Genomic DNA, 24,856 nt, shown 5'->3' on the forward strand with positions numbered 1-24,856 from the left:
GTAAAAATAGGTTGTTTATTTGGAATTTTTTTTTTAAATTAGTTTGTTCATTTATTTATTTAAGAGAAAGAGAGCATGAGTGGGGGTGAGGAGCAGAGGGAGAGGGACAAGCAGACTCCATGCTCAGCAAGAGTGACATGGGGCTTTATCTGACAGCCCTGAGATCGTCACCTGAGCCAAGATCAAGAGTCAGACAATTAACTGACTGAGCCACCGAGACACCCCAGGTTTTTTGAGATTTTTCTTATTTCTTGAGGTAGGCATTTATCACTATGAGATCTCTTAGAACTACTTTTCCTATATCTTACAAAGTTTGGGATATTATATGTCCATTTTCTTTTGTCTCAAAGTATTTTTTATTTTTTCTTTTGATTTCTTCTATGACCCATTGGTTGTTCACCAGCATTTGTTTAGTCTCCACATATTTGTGAATTACTAGTGTTATTTATGCAATTAATTAATTTTTAATGCAATTAATTTCTAATTTCATAGTATTGTGGTTGGAAAGTATGCTTAATATGATTTCAGTCCTCTTAGTTTATTGAGACTTGTTTTGTGGCCTAATATGATCTATCTGGGAAAATGTTCTATGTGTTCTTGAGAAGATTATGTATTCTATTGCTTTTGGATGGAATGTTTAGTATGTATCTGTTAAGAAGATGGATTTTTTTTAATTGATTTTTTAGTCTGTGTGATCTGTTCATTGATATAAATGGAGTATCAAATTCACCTACTATTATTGTATTACTGCCTATTTCTCCCTTTGATTTGTAATATTTGCTTTATACATTTAGGTGCTCTTATGGTAGATGCAAAAATATTTTAAAATGTTATATCCTTTTGTTTGATTGACCCTTTTATCATTATGTAACACTTATCTTCATCTCTTATTATAGTCTTTCTTTTAAGATCTATTTTTTCTGGTAAGTACAGGTATTCCAGCATTCTTTTGATTTTCATTTGCATAGAGTAATCCCTTTCTTTTCAGTCTGCATGTTTCCTTACATCTAAAGTAAGTCGCTTGAAAGCAGCATGTAGAATGGGTTGTATTATTATTACTCATTCACCCATTCTATGTCTTGGAGAATTTGGTCCACTTATATTTAAAGTAATTATTGATATGTATGTACTTACAGCCATTTTGCTAATTGTTTTGGTTATTCCTGTAGTTCCTCTCTGTTCCTTTCTTCTTTCTTTCCTTCCTTTTTGTGATTTGATAACTTTCTTTAGTAGTATACATATATTCCTTTATCTTTATCTTCTGTGTATTCACTATTGTTTTTTTCTTTATGGTTATCATGAGATTTACATATAACATATATAAACATAACATAAAATATAATTTTTAAGTTAATAGCAATTTTTAAAATTCCATTCAAATCTCAACATTTTCATTATTCCCCATCATGTTTTAAGTTTTTTTGTGTCACATTTTATAACTTTTTATCTTGTTTGTTCATTAAATAATTATCAAAATAATGGTTATTTTACTACTTGTACCTTTTAACTTTCATCTTTTAAAATTTCATTTTTAAAAATATTTATTTATTCGTTTGTCTATTTATTTTAAAGATTTTTATTTATTTATTCATAAGAGACAGAGAGAGAGAGAGAGAGGCAGAGACATAGCAGGGAGAGAAGCAGTCTCCATGCAGTGAGCCCAATGTGGGACTCGATCCTGGAACTCTGGGATCACACCCTGACCCAAAGTCAGACGCCCAACCGCTGAGGCACCCAGGTGTCCCTATTTTTATTTATTTTTAATTTTTTAATTTAAATTTAATTTGCCAACATATAGTATAACACCCCGTGCTCATCACATCATGTGCCCTTCTTAATGCCTGTCACTCAGTTACTCCATCTTCCCACCCACCTCCCCTTCAACAACTCTGTTTCCCAGAGTTAAGAAAGACTGTCTCTTTTTAAGGTTTTTTTTTTTTTTTTTTTTTTTTTAAGACTGTCTCATGATTTGTTTTCCTCTCTTGATTTTTCCCCAGTTTTCTCTCCTTACCTTATGGTCCCTTTCACTATTTCGTATATTCCACATATGAGTAAAACCATATGTTAATTGTCTTTCTCTGATTGACTTAAATCACTCAGCATAATCCTCTCCAGTTCCATCCAAATGGTAGGTATTCATCCTTTCTGGCGGCTGAGTAATATCCCACTGTTGATATAGACCACAACTGCTTTAGCCATTCATCTGTTGAAGAACATCTTGGCTCCTTCCACAATTTGGCTATTGTTGACATTGCTGCTATGAGTATTATGGTGTAGTTGTCCTGTTGTTTCACTACATCTCTATCTTTGGGATATATACCCAGTATTTCAAGTGGTGGGTTGTAGGGTAGCTCTATTTTTAACTTCTTGAGAAACCTCCATAATGTTTTCCAAAGTGGTTTCACCAGCTTGCATTCCCACCAACAGGGTAAGGGGGTTCCTTTCTCCACATCCTCCCAACATTTGTTGATTCCTGTGTTGTTAATTTTAGCCATTGTCACTGGTGTAAAATGGTATTTCATTGTGGTTTTGATTTGCATTTCCTTCATGATGAATGATGTGGAACATTTTTTCATGTACTTGTTGGCCATGTGTAGATCTTCTGTGAAGAAATATGTGTGTTCATCTCTTCTGCCCATTTCTAGACTGGACTGTTTTTTGGGTGGTGAGTTTGATAAGTTCTTTATAGATCTTAGATACTAGACCTTTATCTGATATGTCATTTGCAAATATCTTCTCCTATTCAGTAGGTTACCTTTTAGCTTTGTTGACTCTTTCATTTGCTGTGCAGGAGCTTTTTATCTTAATGAAGTCCCAATAGTTCATTTTTGCTTTTGTTTCTCTTGCCTTTAGAGACATGTCATTTTTTTTTTTTTTTTTTTTTTTTTTTTTTTTTTATTCATGAGAAACAGAGAGAGAGAAAGGTAGAGACACAAGCAGAGGGAGAAGCAGGCTCCATGCAGGGAGCCCAACATGGAACTCGATCCTGGGTCTCCAGGATCACACCCTGGACTGAAGGCAGCGCTAAACTGCTGAGCCACCCAGGCTGCCCTAAAGACATGTAGGGAGTTGCTGTGGCTGAGGTCAAAAAAGTTGCTGCCTGTGTTCTTCCATAGGATTTTGATGGATTCTTGTCTCACATTTAGATCTTTCATCCATTTTGAGTTTCTATTGAGTTTATCTTTGTGTATGGTGTAAGATAATTGTCTAATTTTATTTTTCTGCATGTGGCTGTCCAATTTTTCCAATACCATTTTTTGAAGAGACTGTCTTTTTTTCAATTGGATATTCTTTCCTGCTTTGTTGAAGATTAGTTGACCATATTGTTGAGAGTCCTTTTCTGGGTTCTCTATTCTGTTCCATTGATCTATGTGTCTGTTTTTGTGCTGGTACCATGCTATCTTGATGATCACAGCTTTGTAATACAGTTTAAAGTCAGGCGTTGTGATGCTCCAAGCTTTGATTTTCTTTTTCAGCATTCCTCTGGCTATTCAGGGTCTTTTCTGGTTCTATACAAATCTTAGGATTATTTGTTCCAACTCTGTGAAAAAAAGTCCATGGTATTTTGATAGGGATTGCATCAAATGTGTAAATTGCCCTGGGTAGCATTGACATTTTCACAATATTTATTCTTCTAATCCATAAGCATGGAATGTTTCTCCATCTCTTTATATCTTCCTTAATTTCTTATGTAAGTGTTCTGCAGTTTTTAGAGTACAGATCATTTACCTCTTTGGTTAGGTTTATTCCTAGGTATCTTATGGTTTTGGGTGCAATTATAAATGGGATTGATGCCTTAATTTCTCTTTCTTCAATCTCCTTGTTAGCATATAGAAATTCAATTGATTTCTGAGCATTAGTTTTGTATCCTGCCACATTGGTGAATTTCCGTATGAGTTCTAGCAATTTTGGAGTAGAGTCTTTTGAACTCTCCATATACAGTATCATATGTGAAGAGTGAAAGTTTGACTTCTTTGCCAATTTGAATGCCTTTTATTTATTTTTGTTTTCTGATTGCTGAGGCTAGAATTCGTAGAACTACATTGAACAGTGGTGAGTGGGCATCACTGTTGTATTCCTAACTTTAGGGAAAAGCTCTCAGTTTTTCCCCATTGAGAATGATATTCACTGTGGGCTTTTCATAGATGTCCATCTCAGACATTTTACATAAATCCATCGCCATTAGATCTGTGGCAGAGTATTCTGATTGTGTGTGTGTTTGTGTGTGTGTGTGTGTGTGTGTGTGGTGAATTCCTCCTTCTAGTCATTTTATCCAGTGCAGAATGGCTGTACAAGTGAGCAGAGGTAAAAATATCAACCACGCACCAAGCAAAATACACACTAGACAATTCTGAAAAGGTCAGAAAACAGAAACTCAAAGAAGAAGGTCAAAGAAAAAGAAAAAGAAATAAAAAAAGAAAAGAAACAAAAACAAAGAGGAGGATGGGCAGGGGAGAGAGAATATAATCTCACAGATTGGACAAACACAGTGATCCACTCATTTCTGAGTGTATTTTGGTCCCTATTAGAAGATACTAAATTCCAAAATGATAAAAAAGCAATATATATATATATATATATATATATATATATATATATATATATTTATATAATAATATATAAAATAAAATTGAATAAGGTGAAAGGAAGCCAAAAGTGAAGAATCTATCTATAAAATGTAATTGTAAAATATGAAAGTTAAAAAATAAAAGACTTAAAAATAAAGAGTTGATAAAATAGGAAGCTAGTTGAGATGGGGAAAAATTGAAAAAATAATGGAAAATTTTAACCTGAAAGATAAATGAATCATATGAGAGAAACCTCGAATTCTGTATACTATTTTCTCCCAGTCTTGGAGACTTCCACTCCTGTTTGGTTAGTAAACGTACTGTTCACCTGTTTTTCCAGCTGGTCTTCTGGGGAAGAGGCCTGCTGCATTCTCAGGTGTCTTTGCGTGGGAGAGGTTGCACCACCCCTTGCCAGGTGGCAGGGCTCAGTACAAGCTGTTTGCTGTGTGGAGTCTTTGTTCCCTGAAGGCTTTCCTCACCTATTTTGAGGGTGAAAGGAGAAAAAAAAAAAAATGGCCACGCCCAGATGTCCAGCCTGGAACTAAGTGATGGCAGTATGTGCAAAACTCTGAAGAGTCCTATGGTGCCTGCCCACTCAGACCCTCTCTGGGAGCAGATGGGGGGACGCTGATTTGTGCAATTTGTGGGGGTGGCAGGGAGAGATTTCACCTGCTTGTGCATGCACCTGTTCCACCTCTCCTGGAGGGAGCAGAGGGTTGCCCCATTTCTGTCCCCATTTCTGTCCCCATTTCTGTCCTTGCCCCATTTCATATGTATTCTTGCCCCATTTCTGTCCTTGCAGGGCCCTGGCACAGAGAGTGTTCACCCCGTCAAGTGGGCACCTGCTCTGCCTCTTCTAGAGGAAAGGGTTTCAGTTCTTTGTGGGGACCCAACATGGAGAGCAGTCACCCCGTCTGGCCACGGTTTTCGATTCATGGCACATGAAGCTGAGCCTTCTCCCAGGCTTGCTGACCTAAACCCTTTTCCTGCTCCAATGTTTGGGAACTCTGCCGGCTCAGGCACCCCTGTTCTTTCTGTTCCTTTGGCAATAGAGACCTCACTGTCCCTCATTTGGTTCTGCACCACTTCACTGCTGAGCTCCTTTCAGGCAGGGAAGTCTCTCACAGCAGATTTCTAAAGGTCCCAATTTTGTGCCTCAGGGCTGTATCACTTTCCTGCAGCTCACTTCCAAAGGCTCTTTCCCCACCCCCACCCCAACTGTTTATCTTCTGATGTATTCCCTCAGTTTTTCTTCTGTACACTCCTACCTTGCAAAAAGTGGTCACTTTTCTATTTGTAGGGTTCCAGCCATTCTTTCTTTATATCTCAGGTAGAAATTCATAGGTGTTCAGTATGGTTTGATAGTTATCTAGCTAAATTTAGGGGGCCAGATGAAATAGGGACCCCTCCTCTTCTGCCATCTTGTCTATCCTCTCCAGAGCACACTTTCTAGTAGCCTTAACCTTTGTTTTTGATTTATAAATGATTAATCCACTGTTTTTAGTATATATTTACCTTTCTAGTGAGAGTTATTCTTTCATATGTATTCTTGTTGTTAGAACCCTTTCTTTATAACAAATTTTGTTCATATTTATAACAACCTTTTTTAAAAATTTATAACAAGCCAGGTAAAAGTAAATGGTGGAAATGAAGAATAAATTTCATTAAGACCATATGCTTGGACTACTTTCAATATATGTAGTGAAATTAGTCAACAATCTATAATTGGAGGAAAATTATAATATAATTTTCCATATTTCACAATGAAATATGGAAAACATGATTCTTGCTATTCAACAGATGGTTTGATTGGATTATGTCATAGGAAATATGAATCTTACACTTGTAAATTATAAACATAAGTGAAAAGAGACAACAGCTCTACCAGATACCTTCCATTAAGCAAATATTGAAACACAGTGAACTCAAATAATAGTGAATACAATTTCAGACAAATTAAGATCTGACAATGTTAAGTAACATTAATTTTTTTTTTATTTTTTTAATTTCAAGTTTGTTATTGCCTTAATCTAGAATTCCTCAAAATTTTAGTTCCATTTCATCAGCAAGTTACAATTAGCTCATAGACCCTATTTTCTCTGCTATTCATTTGTTTACTTTTATATCTATCTATGTGTTTTGGCTTGTTAAAAAAAATGCAGCTATACAGTTTTTAAGGACAAGGGATTATGTTTGTAGTGTGAATACCTAACATAGTGTTTTACATTTTTTAGCTATTCCAATACTATTTGTGTGAATAAATTAAGCTATTTATTATTTATTCTCTGCATATCACTTGTATATTTTCTACCCTCTTGTTGCAGGGAATTATACTGCTGCAGGATTTATAGTCAAAATAAATTTTTTTAAATGGATAAGCTTGGTTTCCTATCTTTGTATAAACTAATAAAGAAATAAACATAATAACTGTGGAGGCTGAGAAAATTAAGGCCATTCCACTTTAAGTTCAGTGCTAGCACAAGTACAGGCATCCCAGGCCCCTGTGAATAAGAGCTGAAATTTACATTACTTCAGTCACAGGAAAAAACCGGCTTACAGCTTAATGTCCCAGGAAGCCTCTATTAGAATGAGAACAGAGCCCAAGCCAGTGGCAGGAAGCCCCATATTAGAATAAGAAGAGAGCTCAATGCCCTTGAAAGCCCCATATCAAAATGTAAACAGAACTTGAGAAATTCCTCCACCCCTTCAAGAGGTCCCCTAGACCAGCCCTTAAAACTAAGCTAAAACCCACCTCAGGGTCCAAGTCCCTGACCCGCTGTGTCGGGTACACTTGGACCCAAGCTGGAGCTTGTAAATAAACCCTCGTGTGTTTGCTTAGGTGTCGGCTCCTTGGTGGTTTCTCGGATTCGCAATCTTGGGCACAACAATAACAAAACTTCCTTAGCTCTATCCCCAGCAGGTACCTGACTAAAGACTTAAAAACTGTAGATATTTAATATTACTCATATACTATTTGGTATTACTATTTCAGTTTTCCACTCTGCCAAGTATTAGCTTAAAAATGAATTATTGAAACTAAAATCAACTGTAATGTTGCAGCTATTTTTGGTACATTAAATGCCAAGTGCCTATAGGTGACTCCATTAGAAAGGATGGATAGGGTTTCACTTACAGCATTGGCTAAATGAAATTAGCATCCTTACTATCTTTAATGAACATGTCTATCTTTTATTATGCTAAATTTAACAACCACCCTTTCTTGAGTGTTTATTTTTATTTTCAGAAAATTAAATGAAGGAATGACTCAGTATGTAGTATTTAAAATATGAATGTTATATGGAAATAATCTGGTTCATATAAATGAGTGCTTTCTAAAACTAAATATGTTTTCTTAGAAACCTTATTTTAAAAAAGTAACAGTTTTGATGGTAAAATTTAGTCAATGTAGGAGTCTTCTATCTTTGTAGGGTTCCCACATGTGTGTACATAATTAAAATTGTGTGTATTTTTTCTGTTTGAATTAGTCACTTTAGTCAGTCTGATAATTTCTATATTTTTTGTCTTCAGCTTTTAACACACTGTTATGCATTAATATTTTAAGTGTAAAGGAAGTCTGTTTTTTAGGATTTGGATAATGTGATATACTTTTGCATAGCATGATCCTAAGTATTAATAAAGAGGAATCAAATTCAGTTTCAAGGCCATCATTCAATAAGTACAATATCTATCAATTAAGTCCCTGACAATTTTAGAATCAGAGACTGCTCAGATAAACCAATCAGAACTGATTTATTTGCCATTAAAAATCTACATAAAATTTTGAATTATGTTGTTTTTAATAATCCTGTCTCCTCTAAATTTGCTTTACAATGCTTTTTATAGCAGTTTCTGAAACTATTACATTTATGTATGGTATATCATCATCACCATTTCACTGATAGGCAGGCTAGAAATCAATGTTTTATTCAAGTGATTTTCTTAGATTTTATATAATGATTTACTGAAAGACACGAAAAGACTGGATAAGACCCATATTAATTTTCTTCTTATCTCTCATGTATTTCTATTTAATTTTGAAAGAATTTTAAGAAACTAACTCAATTAGATTTTGTTTGTTTAAAATACATCACAACTGGTACATACAATAGTAATATTGTCCCAATGCCTAATTTGATTTGGGAGTCCATGTATGAGTAAAAGGCAATTAGATCAAATTCGATCTTACAAGAGGAAAGACAAAAAAGTTTAAGTTTTTTAGTGTCATTCGTAGGGATATACTCTCTGATCTAGAAAGCATTTTGCCAGATGACTGAGCCGAGAATCTAGCATGCTGGTTATAATTGCTAATACATTGTACCAAACCAATACGAAAATATAATATTGATATAAAGAGAATGTCTCCAAAGTACTTGTCCCAGAACCCATGATCTCAAAATCACCCAGAATCTGATGGGTAATATATGTGAAACTTTGAGATGATAAAGGATTATATAAACAACTCTAAATCTTTATTGTTAGGTCCCGCCTTTATTATTAGGTCCCCTTGCACCTTATACTCCTCCTCGCTAAACTACTTTCATTGGTCTGCTCTCTTTTGGCATAAGGTTAGATATCACTTTTTCAGGCAATCTTTCCAGACCTACAGAGATACACTGGTAAACTGTTTCTGTCTAGAATGTCTTTTTTTTTTTTTTTTTACATTATATTGGCATTTATAATTTATTTCCTTGAGAGTAGCAACTGAGATCTATAATATAATTAATATTTTAGCCTAAGATAGGTATTCAATACATGTTCCTTGAAAGAATGAGTAAGTTAATAAATGAATTAATGGAAGAAAACACAAATTAGTTAAGTGAGAATGAGTCACTTTACTGAGTCCGTATTTAGAAAATACTGGTATCAACTGGTTAAGAATTAAGATTTGATTCAATGGCATCAGATTCTAAATGAGAAAATAACACAGAAGCTTCTGTAGACACTCAAAAATATAACCTTTATATTACAATTATAGGTGTTTTAAATCAGAAACAAATGGGAGGAGTAGCTAAGGAAATCCATGTGGCATAGAATGCTTAGAAATTCTTACTTTTAAAAAAAGAACTTGAATGAATATTTTTTAAAAATTTTTTATTTATTTTTATTTTTAAAAGTGATTTATTTGAGAAAGAGAAAGAGCATGCCAGTGTGCATGAACATGACCTTGGGGAAGGGGCAGCTAGAGAGGAAAAGAGAGAATCTCAAGTAGGCTCCCCAGTGAGCACAGAGTTCAGAGGTGGGGCTTGATCCCAGGACACTGAGATCATGACTTGAGCTGAAATCAAGAATTGGATGCTTAACCAACTGAACTATCAAGTGCCCCTTGGATGAATGATTTTTTTTTAAGTGTAGTTATTCTTGAGGAAAAATATCTAGTTTTGAATCATTTCAAATGATTTAGATATGGTCATAAAGATAGAATAGAGTTGGAGTGAAAATCTTTGGAATTCACTGAAGGAACTGGTTTGACAACCCTTAAAGAATAAAAGGACCTCAAAACTAACTAGAGAAAGCTGGAAGTCAGGCATAGAGATAGGTAAATTTAGGAAGATTTGTGAAAATATTAAAATTATTTCCTTAGGATTAAGATCAATTTCAGACTCAGTTTTCTCAGAGAAAATTATGTTGCAAACAGCCCAAGCATCTGAAAGTGACTTTGGTTTTATTAGAGTAATTACAATACCTGTAATAGAACTTATTTTTTTTTATTTAATACATTTAAAAATATACTCATGTATATATACTTATTATGAACTCACAGTAGTGGACCTATGTTTACTTTTTAAGAAATTCAATAGTGTACTTTTCAATTAGTATCAACGTAGCATTGAAAAAGTTCAAGCTGGTGATCTCTGTCCTAGAATTAGGATAAATGTTTAAGGGTTTCTCTAAATCAAGTGAAATCATTGTTTACATGCTACTTATAATCTGTTATGCCAAAGAAAGCTACCAAGGCACACTACTGTTATCCTAAAATTTCACTGGAAAATTACTTTTATAAATGCATATATATTTGTATACAAATATAGTTCAATCATGGAAGAAGTCAAAGGTTCATATTTATTGTGATATTTATTCTTATATAATTCAAGTTTATAAATTGTCACTTTTTGTGCAATTTGAAACATTTTGAATGCAACATGTTTTGGCTAATAGGCCTTTTTTTTCTCTGAAGTGACACTAAACATTGAGAAAATGGCTTTGTTCTTAAAAATCATATGCTATATAGTTATAAAATTAATACTTGAATTATATTTTAGGTCTCTTTTCCAAATAGGAGAAGAACATGACATCATCATAATTATTTATGACAAGATATATACATTAAATGTGGAAAATCACTCAACTCGGTTAGCTAAAGTTATATAATAAAAATAAAGCACCTTGCTAGAAATATAATACCAAATAAATATAACACATTTGGAAAATGAACCTTCGATCAAGTGCTAAAAGCAGACATTTTAATTTTTCAAAGAAAATGAAACTGAGTTTAGATGGTTCAGAATATATTTATCTTACAATTTAATTTATAACTTAAGATCATTTGTGGATGATTCATGACAGAATCCATGACCCATAGCAAAATTACAAGTTTGGCTTATCTCTGTTTAAACCAATAGCTTCATTCATTTAACTCTTATATATTGTCATATACTGTGCTGGGCTCATTATACACATAATACATAATAGGTAGGCATGATTATCCCAATTACTTAGGGAAAAAAAGGGCTCAGAAAAATTGGATATCTTTCCCAAAGTAAAATGTTTAATAAATGGCAGAGTTGGAATTTAAATGCAGGAATTTTTGGCCTCAAACTTAAGGCCATTTTCTCTCTACTAAACTGCCTGTTTAGGATCATATCTTATTTTTTTCTTTCCCAACTCATTTTCTACTAAAGCAATGTAAAAATATACTACTTTTTTGAAAATCTCATGATCTTTCATGCCTTACTCTCTTTTTAATTTTTTTTCTTTTTTTAGTTTATGTTCCTTAGGAACATCTAAGGAACTTCCTTCCTTAGGTTCTTTCTACTTTTAAATACATGACAAACTTCTATTTTCCTGCAAGAGTATCTTCATATTAAAAATTCATAATAAATCCCTTCTTGACTACCCCATTTTTCTCCAAAGGGGCATTTGCTTTCTAATTAACCTCTGTGCCTTTTTTGTTTTCTGTACCTTGTATGTGTGCATCCTATTTTTAAAACTTCACATGTATATCTAAGTTTTCTGATAATGTGTTAGCTTCTTCAGAGATTATGTATATTATACTCATATTTGGATCCACAGTGCCTAGAACATTGTCTGATATATAATAGGTGCTGGATAAGTATTGAACTAAAGTAAAGGCCTTTGAAGTTGGTTGTTTGTTTTGTTTTTATAATCCTTTGATGAGGGAAAGAGGCCAAATGTAAGTAAGAGGGGAATATCACTGTTTTTGACTTTAGATGATTGGAATTATGATTCAAAATTTTAAAGTTTGACTATTTCCTAGGATACTAAACTTGAAATCAGAAGTCCTAATAAATAATTACTTCTTCATATGTAAGCACTGGTAACTTGGGTATTTTATTTCTCTCTAAGCTATAATTATTTCACCCATAAAAAGTGACTTATACAATTATTTTTTATTATTTTTAATCTTTTTTTAAAGATTTTATTTATTTATTCATGAGAGACACAGAGAAAGAGAGAGAGAGGCAGAGACACAGGCAGAGGGAAAAGCAGGTTCCATGCAGGGAGCCCAATGTGGGACTCGATCCCAGGTCTCCAGGATCATGCCCTGGGCTGAAGGCAGCACTAAACCACTGAGCCACCAGGGCTGCCCCTACAATTCTTTTTTAAATCACATGGGTATTTTGGAGAATCAAATGAAAATGGAATAATGCATATGAAAACACTTGCAGAGTGCAAATCATTATATATAATACTCCTATTATTACTTTAAGGAGAGAAAGTGAACCAAGAAAGATTAGCTAAGTATAGTGAGGTTGGGCTACCAGTCTCGTTGTTTTGTATAATTAGGTGCCATGGACTGTCCTAACTGAATTCTTAGGAAGTCTACCAAAGCTTCAGTGATGAAAATTGTCAAGTAACTGTGTTTCACCTGCTATGTAGTTGTTAGTGGCATTCCATAGGCTGAATTTCATCTTCATCTGTTTAGGAATCACATCTAAAGTAAAATGAGATGTAAAAACCATGACTATTATTTTTCTCTTGTTTCCAAAACTGACCACCAAAAGATACTGAGATTTTTGAAAGGAGAAAAAAAAAGTTAGAATAATTTAGGATCATCCCATCCCATATCCTCTTGTGATGATTCAAAATATCTATATTCAAGTTAAATATTTATTCCTTTTCAAAGTTTAGCAATTTTCAGAAATTGAGTTTTATTTCAAGCAATCTTTTTTTTTTTTTTTTTAAATTTTTATTTATTTATGATAGTCACAGAGAGAGAGAGAGAGAGAGGCAGAGACACAGGCAGAGGGAGAAGCAGGCTCCATGCACCAGGAGCCCGATGTGGGATTCGATCCCGGGTCTCCAGGATCGCGCCCTGGGCCAAAGGCAGGCGCCAAACCGCTGCGCCACCCAGGGATCCCTATTTCAAGCAATCTTAACACAAGCTACTATCTTACAAAAAAGCAGTTTGGGAAAAATCTGTCCTAGAGATTTTTTAGCAAATAAACAAGACGATTAGAGAAGGAGAGACTGACAATTTGAAGATCAAGTATAACTAAGAGTTTATCTCCAGCTAGATTCAAATTAGGAAGGATGAATAGTGAGATTTCCTGCTTAGAATTATTTTATTATTCCTCTGTGGATGCTTCAGTTTTTAGTAGTAGTAATGAAAGTAGCAATGTGATCTGTCAATCAAGTATATTCAGCAGAGTCATCTCAAGGTCTAGGCAAGCCAATAGCTATACATTTTATGACTCTATTCATCTCTTGATTACTACTTTACTAGTGAATGAAAACAAACAGTATGCTGGGATATAATGGTAGTTCAAGGGATAAGAGAGAGCATACTATTGCACACAGCTAGTATATAATGATAGATACCCTTAGGGAGTAATTGCTTCATATTAATCCATAAGTAAGCAAAGGCTGTCTAAATAGCTCTTTAAAAGCAGAATTAATTCATAATTAGGAAATGATGGAGTTCTTAACTGTCATGTATAAGAAAACCCATGAGCAAGCTCTATTCTAAGTAGACTTAAAAAAAAAAAAGCAGTTGATATTAAAACAAGACAATTCATTAAATTTCACAAGGGAACTTGCAGTATACAGATGTAGGCTAAAACAGGGGTCTTTAGGTCAAATGTGAAATTATTTTAAATTAATTTTTGGCACCAAACTAAAATGACTTTTGAATAGTAATTATTTTTTACTTTCATTATCAATGGTTCTTGAACTTTAATTCTAAAGTGTGATACAGCAAAGTTCTTAGTATGCATTTCTAGTAAATGTCGGCTCTCTTCTAGCATTTAAAATCTCTTAACAGGTCTTTCCTTTTCTGCAGAATTTCACTAGCTGAATGTTAATATTTCTCTTGGTTGTGGAAAGGAATATATTAAAATTTCTTTGCCTATTAATGTCTTTTTAACAGAAGTTTAATATTTAGGTAAAGCATTCAGATTCTATGCCTGCAATAACATTAGAAGCTTGATAACTTATTAGACAAGGTAATATAAAATGTGTAATTTTGAAAAATCCAGTTTGAGGAATAATATAAACTTTCATTTTGAGATTTACATTATTTATAATCAGTTACTTTGTAAGTAAAAACTGAAAAAGATATTTTGATTTAGATTTTCTATAATTGTTCCATAGGAATTCAAAACTTATTGAAAGATAAAATATTTGGGAAGAATGAAAGGAAGATGGAGAATAAAAATGACAAAAAAATTTAAATGATTCTAAGATTGAGGAAAGTTCTAGAAGGAATGATTAAAGTAATGTCATCTTGGAAAAGAGGATGATCAGTAAACATAAATAAGATTTTATTAAAAACACATTATGCTAGTAATATGACACAATGTTTTTCTCTAAAATCTTATGACTAAGGGTACCTGGGTGGCTCAGTTGGTTAAGTGGCTGCCTTTAGCTTGGATCATGATCCCAGGGTCCTGGGATGGAGTCCTGCTTAGGGCTCTCTGCTTGGTGGGAAGTCTGCTTCTCCTTCTGCTCTTCCCCCTGCTCATGATCTCTCTTTATCACTCTGTCTCTCTCTTAAATAAATATATAAAATCTTAAAAAAATAAAATGCTATGACTAATAAAAGTCATATATACATTCATTTGCAAATAGTCATCTGTGTTTATTATTTCCAAGCCCTCCCTTAGATCCTGTGAGCACAATTAAAATAAACAAACAAGAACAACAACAAATCAGCAAATGAAACCTTTGCTCTCATGGAACTTACATTCTAAGGAAGGGGACTAATTGACAAACAAATGTAGAATGAAAAAAATGAAAAAAGGTAAAGAAGGAACCAGAGAACATCTGAGTTAAAGTAACCAGGGAGTGTCTGGGGAAATTATACTTCTTAAAATAATTGGATTTATACTAACAATAATAAACTTGGCAGAGGGATCCCTGGGTGGCACAGCGGTTTGGCGCCTGCCTTTGGCCCAGGGCGCGATCCTGGAGACCCGGGATCGAATCCCACGTCAGGCTCCCGGTGCATGGAGCCTGCTTCTCCCTCTGCCTGTGTCTCTGCCTCTCTCTCTCTCTCTCTCTCTGTGACTATCATAAATAAAATTAAAAAAAAATAAAAAATAAAAAAAAAATAAACTTGGCAGATATAAATATTAGATCTTGTGTTTGAGAAAAATCAACTTTGTAAGTATAGGATTATTGAGGCCTGACTAAACAAAAACTTTATTTAAAATACTTGAAAATTTTAGATGACCACAAACTTAATATACTTTTGAATTTTGTCAGAGTAAGAAATAGTTATATTAAATTAGGCTGTACTATAATGAGAAAAATTATTCAGACATTACTTTTTATGGTGTTTATTATGTCAGAAAATATGTTCAATCTTAAAAATGATATTAAAAGGGGTCACTAAAATATTGATATTAATCTAGGAAGGAACAGTAACTCTAGAAGAGTATTTAAAACTTTGAATGTAGTCTCCCAGATATACTTAATACAGTTAATAGTTATATTAAATATTCATTTCCTCCAAAGTCTTTTTAGTTGGTCAGGAGAGATATTTATGTCATTCACCTACACACATTGCTTCTAATCAGTAATTTGAGGCTTGCTGGACAAGCCCAGTGGGTAAAGGGTTATAAACATTTATTTCCATAAATGAGGCATTGTTTTGGGAATAAGATGTGAATATGAGAAAAAAAAAAGAAGATCATTAAGTGAGGATTTGAGGTGATAACTCAAAAAAATCAATAAATCTGAGTGAAAAATTATAAGAACACCTTTGGAGACTGTATTTACTTTTGAAAGCAAAGATTTCAAATAAATGCATGCATTTATTACAGACTTTGAGGAATGGTATACGGTCAAGCAATAAGTAGCAAACCGGAAAAAAAAGAGAAACTCCCTCATAAATGTTGAAGTTAGTTCTCCTGCATGAGGGGACCACATGGTAAGAAACTGCAAACAGTCTACAGGTGCCAAGACTGGTCCCTGACTAGTAGCCAGGAAGAAGAGGGACACCTCACCCTTATGTTCACAAGAAATGAGCTCTCTGTCCTCCACTGGACTGGGAGCAGCTCTGCTGCCACAGCCCCTTGTCCCCTGAAAATGTACACCTGTGTAAAGTTCATCTCTACCCTCTTCTTTATCAGGAACACCTCTCAGCTGTGGAGTCGATCACTGTCTGCAGTAGTGCTAAACCCACTGGAGACACTGACAGATGAGAGCCTTAGTAGCTTGGCAGCCTTACATTACCCTGACCTCACTTATTCCTAACCACAGCTTCTGAGCCAGCACCATTTCAAGGGATATTGACACAGCAGCCAAGTGCATTGGGACTGGGGCTGCCAATGGTAGGGGTGGCTGGCTCTGGGGCTGGAATTGGGACTGCATCTGGGAGCCTCATCACTGCATATACCAGGAGACTCTCTGAAGCAACAGTTCTTCTCTTACACCATTCTGGGTTTTCCCTTCTCAGACGTCATGAGGCTCTTTTGCCTGATGGTGGCCTTTCTCATCCTTTTTGCCATGGGAAGAAGCTATCTCCACCCCCCCATAGGTCCTTCTCCTGTGTCTTATCTGCCTTGTATGTTCATTTTCCTATACCTCCTCAAGCAGCCTGAGGAAAGTGAATGGCTCAGGGTTTGACAGAGGGAAGACAAATACTGTATTTAAAAAAAAAAAAAAAAGAAAGAAATGAATTCTGCCAACAACCTGAAGTGTTGAAGTAGATTATTCCCTAGTCTAGTTTCCACATTACTGTGACTTTGTTAAATTAATGTTTATAAAGTAGAGTCTGAGAGTGTCAGATGGTGATCAGTGATTTAACAGAAGACCACAAGAGAAAGTGAAATAGAGATGTTTATTATCCACAGGTCCTAGAGAAGATATAGGTTACACCCCCATGCAGGGAATTCAAGGCAGGAGCTGTGGCACATGCCATCATTAGGGTCTAAGGGTTGCATGCTTTGGGGTTCCCCGGCTGAGGTGGATTGGTCAGTTCAAACCAAGAGAAGCAGGGTTTTGGTCAGATTCTAGGGGTGGGGAGTCTTACCAAGGGGCTCACAGGGGTAAAGGCCTGGGAGTCAGGAGAGAGTGCCTATAAAAAGGGATGTTGGAGGGACTCCATCAGGAACTTGTGACTCTAAGGGCTGTTGTTTAGAGCACATACTTGCACTCACCAGAGAGGCTAGTGTCAATTCAAGGCCTCCAGTCCACTTGGCCACAAAAATGGATGCCAAGGTAGAATAATGTGGACTACTTTAGCTAAACTCTCAGTAGAGATGGCCATTTAGCCCCTGAAAAAAGGACCCACCTAAATTGCCTGTACTCCCAACCATGGAAACTATCACACAACAATTGTGTGTTATATTATGTTTCTAAGTTTGTGGCAATTTGTTATTCAGCAAGGAGAATCAAATACAAACCATTGGAACAATTTCAACAGCAGGGTGGTGTAGTGTTGGTTATGTAACCTAAGTCAAACCAAATGGAACTCCATTCCCTTAGCCAGAAAAAAAATTGATTTAGAAATGAACATGTGAATCAAGCTGAGTTGATCAAAATTCTTTTTAAGGCATTTTCTGCTACAGCAGATAGAACATTTTCTGCTAGAGATTTTTTTTTTTCTAATCATCATGCTACCTGAAAAGAGAAGCAAAAAGCAAAACTAATGTTATATTTCCTCAACCTAGCTATATATAAACAGTCTCTAATAAGCTGCACTTCTTAGAATTCCATAGGTCCATAATAGATAGGAGTTGCTAATGATGAATGATGGCTAATACAAAGACTAAAGATTGGGTCTATTATTCTTCCCTACCAAATCCTTCATAATCACTAAATTCTGACCAAGTTTAACTATATGCCATTTCTGTAACTCATTACTTATACTTAACTTCTGTGCCTTTGCTCACAATATTTCTTTTACTACAATGCATTTCCCTGCATACACTTTCCTTGGCTTTTTATATCCAATTCCTATCCATTCATCAATGATGTAGGTTGAAGTTGCTTGTCCTAGAATGTCTTTGTTCAAAAAGTGAAAATAAATTTCTAGAATAATCTTATCTTGGTCATGCAAACTAAATTCCACATTTGGAATTTATTAAAAATGTCTCTGTGGCTTGTACATGATCATTCTGTAATAATTCATCAAGCTTACTTAAAATGAATGTGTATTCCGTTTATAGGCTTTCTCTTTTTTAAAAAAATCACTTACCTACTTAAAGTCCTACTTCTAGATTTTTAGTCCTGGTATAAACAAATCTATTCTAATTTAAATTTTAAAAATGTTATTTCTAATTAATGTTGATATTTTTAAAATGATTAAATTTAAAATTTGGGGAAATGTATGATTATAAATATAGCTTTAGTCAGGGAAAATGCCAGCATCTTGACTTCTAAGAATGAAGTCTACCATATACTGTGCTACTGAAATGAGATGTAAACTATGTCCTCTTGCTTTGGCTAGTCATTTCACTCTTGACACAGAATATTCTACTGACTGATGATCCTGGGACACTGGTGTTTAACTCTGCTTAAAACATTGAGTCTGACGGTTTTTATATATAGCTAACAATCTATGCATCTTTCCATACTCTAATTAATAATTTCACACTTGTATAAATTTATGCCTCATTCTCTAGACTGTAAAATTTTTTGCATGACAGGAATATTATCTGGTATACCTTTATTATATATTTTCTTAGTCATGCCCTAGCAATAGGCACTTAGTTTTTACTGAGCACATTATTGGTACATAAAATAATAACAAAAGTAGCAGTATTAACAGCTCAGAACTGAATAATATAGTGAAAATGCTTCTACTTGGTGGCAGCCTATGGGACTTGCCATGAATTTAATAATAGTGAATTAATCTGCTGAGAACAGGAGGGAAAATGTGTACTATGATGATAAGTTTGCTGTGTACATACTTACTGATTTTTTAAATCAGACTTTAGGACCTTCCTTAACTGACATATTTAACCTGATCACATGTATGTTCCATAAGGGTGGGGACTTTGTGGTTAGTGTTTTTCTGTCTATCCTCAGCATCTATTCTTTGCATATATTTGGCCCTTGATAAATATTGGTTACATAGATTGATTAATAATTACAACAATTATTAGAAATATGAATTAGAAGATAGTTATCTGGGGATCCCTGGGTGGCGCAGCGGTTTGGCGCCTGCCTTTGGCCCAGGGCGCGATCCTGGAGACCTGGGATCGAATCCCACATCAGGCTCCCGGTGCATGGAGCCTGCTTCTCCCTCTGCCTGTGTCTCTGCCTCTCTCTCTCTCTCTGTGACTATCATAAATAAATAAAAATTAAAAATATTTAAAACAAACAAAACAAAACAAAACAAAAAAAAGAAGATAGTTATCTGGCCTTGCAGACAGTGGTGCCCTGGAGCCATCTGCACTGCCCAGCCGTGGTCAGCCCCATCATGTTTTTTGACATAGCCCTGGACAGCTAGTCCTTGCACTGAGTCTCCTTCTAACTGTTTCCAGACAAAGTTCCAAATACAACAGAGAACTTTGGTGCCTGAACACTGGGGAGAAAAGATTTGATTATAAAGTTTCCTGCTTTCATAGGATTATTCCAGAATTTATGTGCCAGGGTGGTAGTGGCAAGTCCATTGATGGGGAGAAATTTGATGATGAGAATTTCATCCTGAAGCACAAGGCTCCTGGCATCTTGTCCATGACAAATGCTGAACCCAACACAAATGGTTCCCAGTTTTTCATCTGCACCGCCAAGCCTGAGTGGTTGGGTGGCAAGCATGTGGTCTTTGGCAAGGTAGAAGAGGGCATGAATATTGTGGAAGCCTGGAGCGCTTTGGTTCCAGGAATGGCAAGACTAGCAAGAAAATCACAGTTGCTGACTGTGGACAAATCTAATAAATTTGACTCCTGTTTTACCTTAACTACCAGACCATTCCTTCTATAGCTCAGAGAGCACCCTTCCACCCCAATCTCCTGGAAATAGCCTATAATCTTTGTGCTCTGACTGCAGTTCTATGAGTTCCATATTTTCCTTACTCACCTCCAAGTCTAACTGGATTGTAGAGTTAAGTTTATGATGGTGAAATAAAAATGAAAAACAAAATGAAGATCATTTGCTAAAAATGTGTTCCTGATTTGTTTCATCAACCTCTGGCTGTCATTATAGCAAGAAAACCCAGTAAATTTAAAGAGCATATACTTTATGGGCAGCCCGGATGGCTCAGCGGTTTAGTGCTGCCTTCAGCCCAGGGCCTGATCCTGGAGACCCGGGATCGAGTCCCATGTTGGGCTCCCTGCATGGAGCCTGCTTCTCCCTCTGCCTGTGTCCCTGCCTCTCTCTCTGTCTGTCTGTCTCTGTCTCTCATGAATAAATAAATAAATAAAATCTTTTTAAAAAAAGAGCATCTACTTTTATTTGTTTATAAAAACTCTCAGTTTATATTAAGAAACGTTCAATCTTCACCCTGAGTTCTGGCATTTTTATATATATGTTCCACTTAGTCTTCAACATAACATGTCCAATCCTCTTTGATATCATCTTTCACTCAAAATGAATTGACCTTCTTGTCTTCCTCATTTTATTACAGGCACTACAGTTTTTCTAACCACCAAATCCTGCAAACTTATGACAATTTTAAAATGTCTTCTTATTTCATCATCTCCAATTAATTGTCTTAGACATTGAGGACATCTGTTAACCACATTTATTTTGATAACAACCCAATTGGACATGGCAGAAATCCATATACAGATGGGGAGATGGTGAGTCACTCCCAAGAAGGTTTAAATAACCATTATTCAGGGCCAGATCCTTTCACAATTTCCCCATTAGCTCTTTCTATAGCATTTACTCTATTTTACGTTTTTCTGACATAAACAATGCATTTAATATCCTATATTTTAACTTTATGGATCTGTGTTTTAGTTGAATTGTGTCACTTGTGCTTAACATGTTTTGAGCTACAGTAAATCCTTTGATGTCTCAGCCTATGGCTTCTGTGGGGCCACCCCCTAAGGTGGCTCTTTTTTCCATCTCTGAAAGGTGAATAGCTACAGCATATCCTATTTACTATATTCCTTCTGGACAGTTCCTTTCAGGGCAATTACCATTATCATTTTGAATCTGCCTAATGATCACAGGTAAATCTCTAGCAAGCATCTACAAGATTCTATTACACATTTTTCTGCTGTGCTGGATTTGTACCTCAAGAGCAATTCTAACTATTAGGCTAAGGAGAATTATCACTAATCCCCTTGAATCCACAGTCAAGGTGAAAAGACATGCCAAGAAACACCAATTTCAGGAGAATCTGGTGGAGATGTGTAATGGGAACCTATGATACCTATAAGGAGTACCAAAGAGAATGTTCAAAAGTCTTGAAAGCTTCTTTTGGGAGGCAGGGCACTCATATTTTTATTGATATATATTCACATAACCTAAAATTCACCACCTTAAGCATTTTAAATTGTACTATGTAGTGCTATGTAGCATATTCACAATGTAGTACAACCATCACCAGTACTTAAGTCCAGAAAGTTTTCATCACCCCAAAAAGAAATCCCATACCCGTTTTAAGGAGTCATTTCTCATTTCCCCCCCGTCCCGTTTCCTTGGAAACCACTAATCTATTTTCTGTCTCAATGCATTTGCTTATTCTGGACATTTCCTATAAATAGAAACATATGAGTAGTCTTTATCTAGTAAGTTCAATGTTTGGCTTCCTTAGGGACAATTTCTATTTATTGCTCCCGCCCCCCCCCCCCCGCCTCCTGTTTGTGGACAGTACTCTCTTATTTATTAGTATGCATCATATTTTTTGTTGAAAATTGAAAAATTTTAATATGATAATGTGGCAACTCTGGAAATCAGGATGTCTGGAAGCCACTGCCCCCAAGCCCCCCCCCCCCAAGGTTTTATGTTGTTCCTTATTGCCGCTATTGTATGGAAATCTGGTGGCTTTTCTCAAATAATCTGTGAAGCCTATATTATCTGTCAGGGGTGGCCACTAATGTTTCTGTAAGTTTAAGTGGGAGTCAGAGGCTGGACTGAGATTTGCTTAAACACCTGCAAACAATAAACTCCCAGTCTTTGCCAGTGGCCTGGGTGTGTGTTGGGCATACCTTCAACACTCAGCTAAGTAGTTTACAACTCTGCCTTAGCCTTTACTTCCTACCTGTGTAGATCCTTAACATCAGTCAGAATGAGAACTTGGGGACTTCTTAATTCTTTCTTGAGCATGTGCCCTCTGGGAATTCACATGACTTTCTAGATTTCTGTGAATATATTGGAGCTTTTAAAAATAGGTGTTTCCTGGAGCACGAGGGCAGCTCAGTTGGTTAAGCAACCGACTTGATTTAGGCTCAGGTCATGATCTCAGGGTCCTGAGATCCCCACTTGGGCTCCACATTCAGTGGAGAATCTGCTTCTCTCTCTCTCTCCTTTTCCCTGTTTCCCTCCCCTCACTTGTGTGTGCGCACTCTCTCTCTCAAATAAATAAATAAATCTTAAAATAAAACATGTATTTCCTCAAAGCATCTCATTCCCTGGTCTTGTCTCCCAAGCTTTTTAATTAAAAAGTGATTTTCTCCAAGTGTTATCAATTGTTTCAGACAGCTAATACACCTCCCTATTAAGTGTTTTTGACAAATGCCCCAGAAGGCTGCCACAGCACTGGTACAGTTCTAAGGTAAGATAAAGGCAAAGCCATCAGCTGGTCTTCCAGGGAGCCATTCGAAAGGTCAAAGCAAATGGCCACAATTCTTTGTGAATGAGGTCTTTTCTGTTCCCTCTGGTACTGGTACCAATCCAAGAATTGTGGATTAACTGGGGAATGTGAAATGAAAACAGCTTAAGTTTGGGGTGCCTGGGTGGCTTAGTCAGTTAAGCACCTGACTCTTGATTTCAGTTCATGTCATGATTTCAGGCGTGTGAATTTGAGCCCTGTGTCGGGCTCACACTGGGCATGGAGCCAGCTTGGGATTCTCTCTCCCTCACTTTTCCTCCCCTCCATGACCCCCCCCCCCCAAAAAAAAAGAACAGCGTAAGTTAAAACATCACAAAGCTCTGTTTTCACCAAGATTCAGATGATTTTTCTTACTTAAATCTTACTCTCATTGTTGCAAGCTGTTGGTCTGTTTCCAGAATTCAGAAAAGGTTGATTCTGACAGTTTTTATAAGATTCCATTGCCTTTATGGAAGGTTGAACTTTTGGATTTCTTTACTCTGCCATTTTCACTGACAACACTAGAAAAACTTTTAAGATGATGTTACAATTAAGCTGGGTTTTAAAAATCCAGCAGGAATTAGTCAGGTAGAAAGTTGAGAGAATAAACCAGATAGAGCATTTTATCAAAAGGCCCAGAAGTACAATGAGAAGACTAACATATTCTGGGAAATGACCCTAGTTCAAAAAGTTGAATTATAGAATATGATTAAGTAAAAATATATGCATTTTAGAGGAGATAGGATGAAGTTTCACAGTTCCTTATACCATAATACAATACTTCGACTTAATTTGGGCAATGCGTACTGAATTATTTAAGGCAAACGTGTTAATAAAGCAGACTTGTTAAGTCATTTCCGTAAGCATTATGGAAAATGATAGTTTGAGATTGAGTATAGGCAAGGGATTTAGTAAAGAGACTAATACAGACATTATAAGCATAAGAGATGATGAATGAAACTGAGGGTGTGACAGAAAATGGAGTGGAGAGAGTACTTAGAAACCTAGTACATAGAGTGAGAGATAGTAACATCCAGTTGTTTCAGTGTATGGAGAGAGAGAAGGCATGGCAATGAGGAATAAGTGTAAGGAAAATGTCTAGAATGATGCTGATATTTTGGCTTCAGAAAAGTGAGAGGGCATTGATATTGTTCACTGAAATTAAGAAAATTCAGCATGAAGTAAATTTGGAGAAGAAAAGGAAAGCTATCTGAATTCAGATTTGAACATTATGAGATTAAGTTGTTCGTGAAACATGCAGAGGCATATCCAATGGACCCTAGAAGACACAGGTTTGATGTTCAAGAGGGAATTTAAAGCTGCCAAAGTTGATTTTGGAGACTAACATATATATGTGATAAGAGAAATTGTGGATAAAATAAAATCATTAGAGATAAAAATATAGTGCTCACTTTGGCAACACATATACTAAAACTAAAATGATACAGAGAAGATTAGCATAGTCCCTCTACAAGGATGACACACAAATTCATGAAACGGGCCATATTTTTAATCCGTGGATATGATATTTTGTGATCTTTTAAATAAGAGAAAACCTTACAAAGAAAAAAGGGAATAAGAATATAGTGAGAGAAGATGATTAAGGCTACCCTAGAACTCTAACAATTGAATAGATAATTTATTATTACTATTACTAGCCAAATTGCATCATACAATAAAATAAGGTCAATGAATAAATTATTAACACTAATGTATGAAGTGATTACACCATTCTTTCTAAACTTTAGAACTAGTAAAGTTTTCATATAAGCAATCTAGAAAATTTTCTGATGGGAGATTAAGTCTGAAGGGAGTTTTGTTCCAATATTATAGAACTATAGTTCTCATTTATATGATAGAACAGTTTACCTGGGACAACCATTGTTTTGTTCTTTTT

General features: G+C 35.5%; 1 non-coding gene and 2 pseudogenes across 1 annotated transcript; all 3 read left to right on the plus strand.

Moving 5' to 3' along the window:
- Window positions 1-16,319: 16,319 nt before the first annotated feature.
- LOC112662513 (ATP synthase F(0) complex subunit C2, mitochondrial-like) lies at window positions 16,320-16,877 on the plus strand (annotated as a pseudogene).
- A 582-nt stretch (window positions 16,878-17,459) lies between these two features.
- LOC112662514 (peptidyl-prolyl cis-trans isomerase A-like) lies at window positions 17,460-20,208 on the plus strand (annotated as a pseudogene).
- Window positions 20,209-24,363: 4,155 nt separating this feature from the next.
- On the plus strand, window positions 24,364-24,470 carry LOC112662557 (U6 spliceosomal RNA). Its single transcript, XR_003138653.1, has one exon. It is a non-coding gene; the product is annotated as a U6 spliceosomal RNA (small nuclear RNA).
- Window positions 24,471-24,856: the final 386 nt, after the last annotated feature.

The sequence above is a fragment of the Canis lupus genome, chromosome 13, assembly GCF_003254725.2.
Source record: "Canis lupus dingo isolate Sandy chromosome 13, ASM325472v2, whole genome shotgun sequence".
NCBI classification, from domain to species: Eukaryota; Metazoa; Chordata; class Mammalia; order Carnivora; family Canidae; genus Canis; species Canis lupus.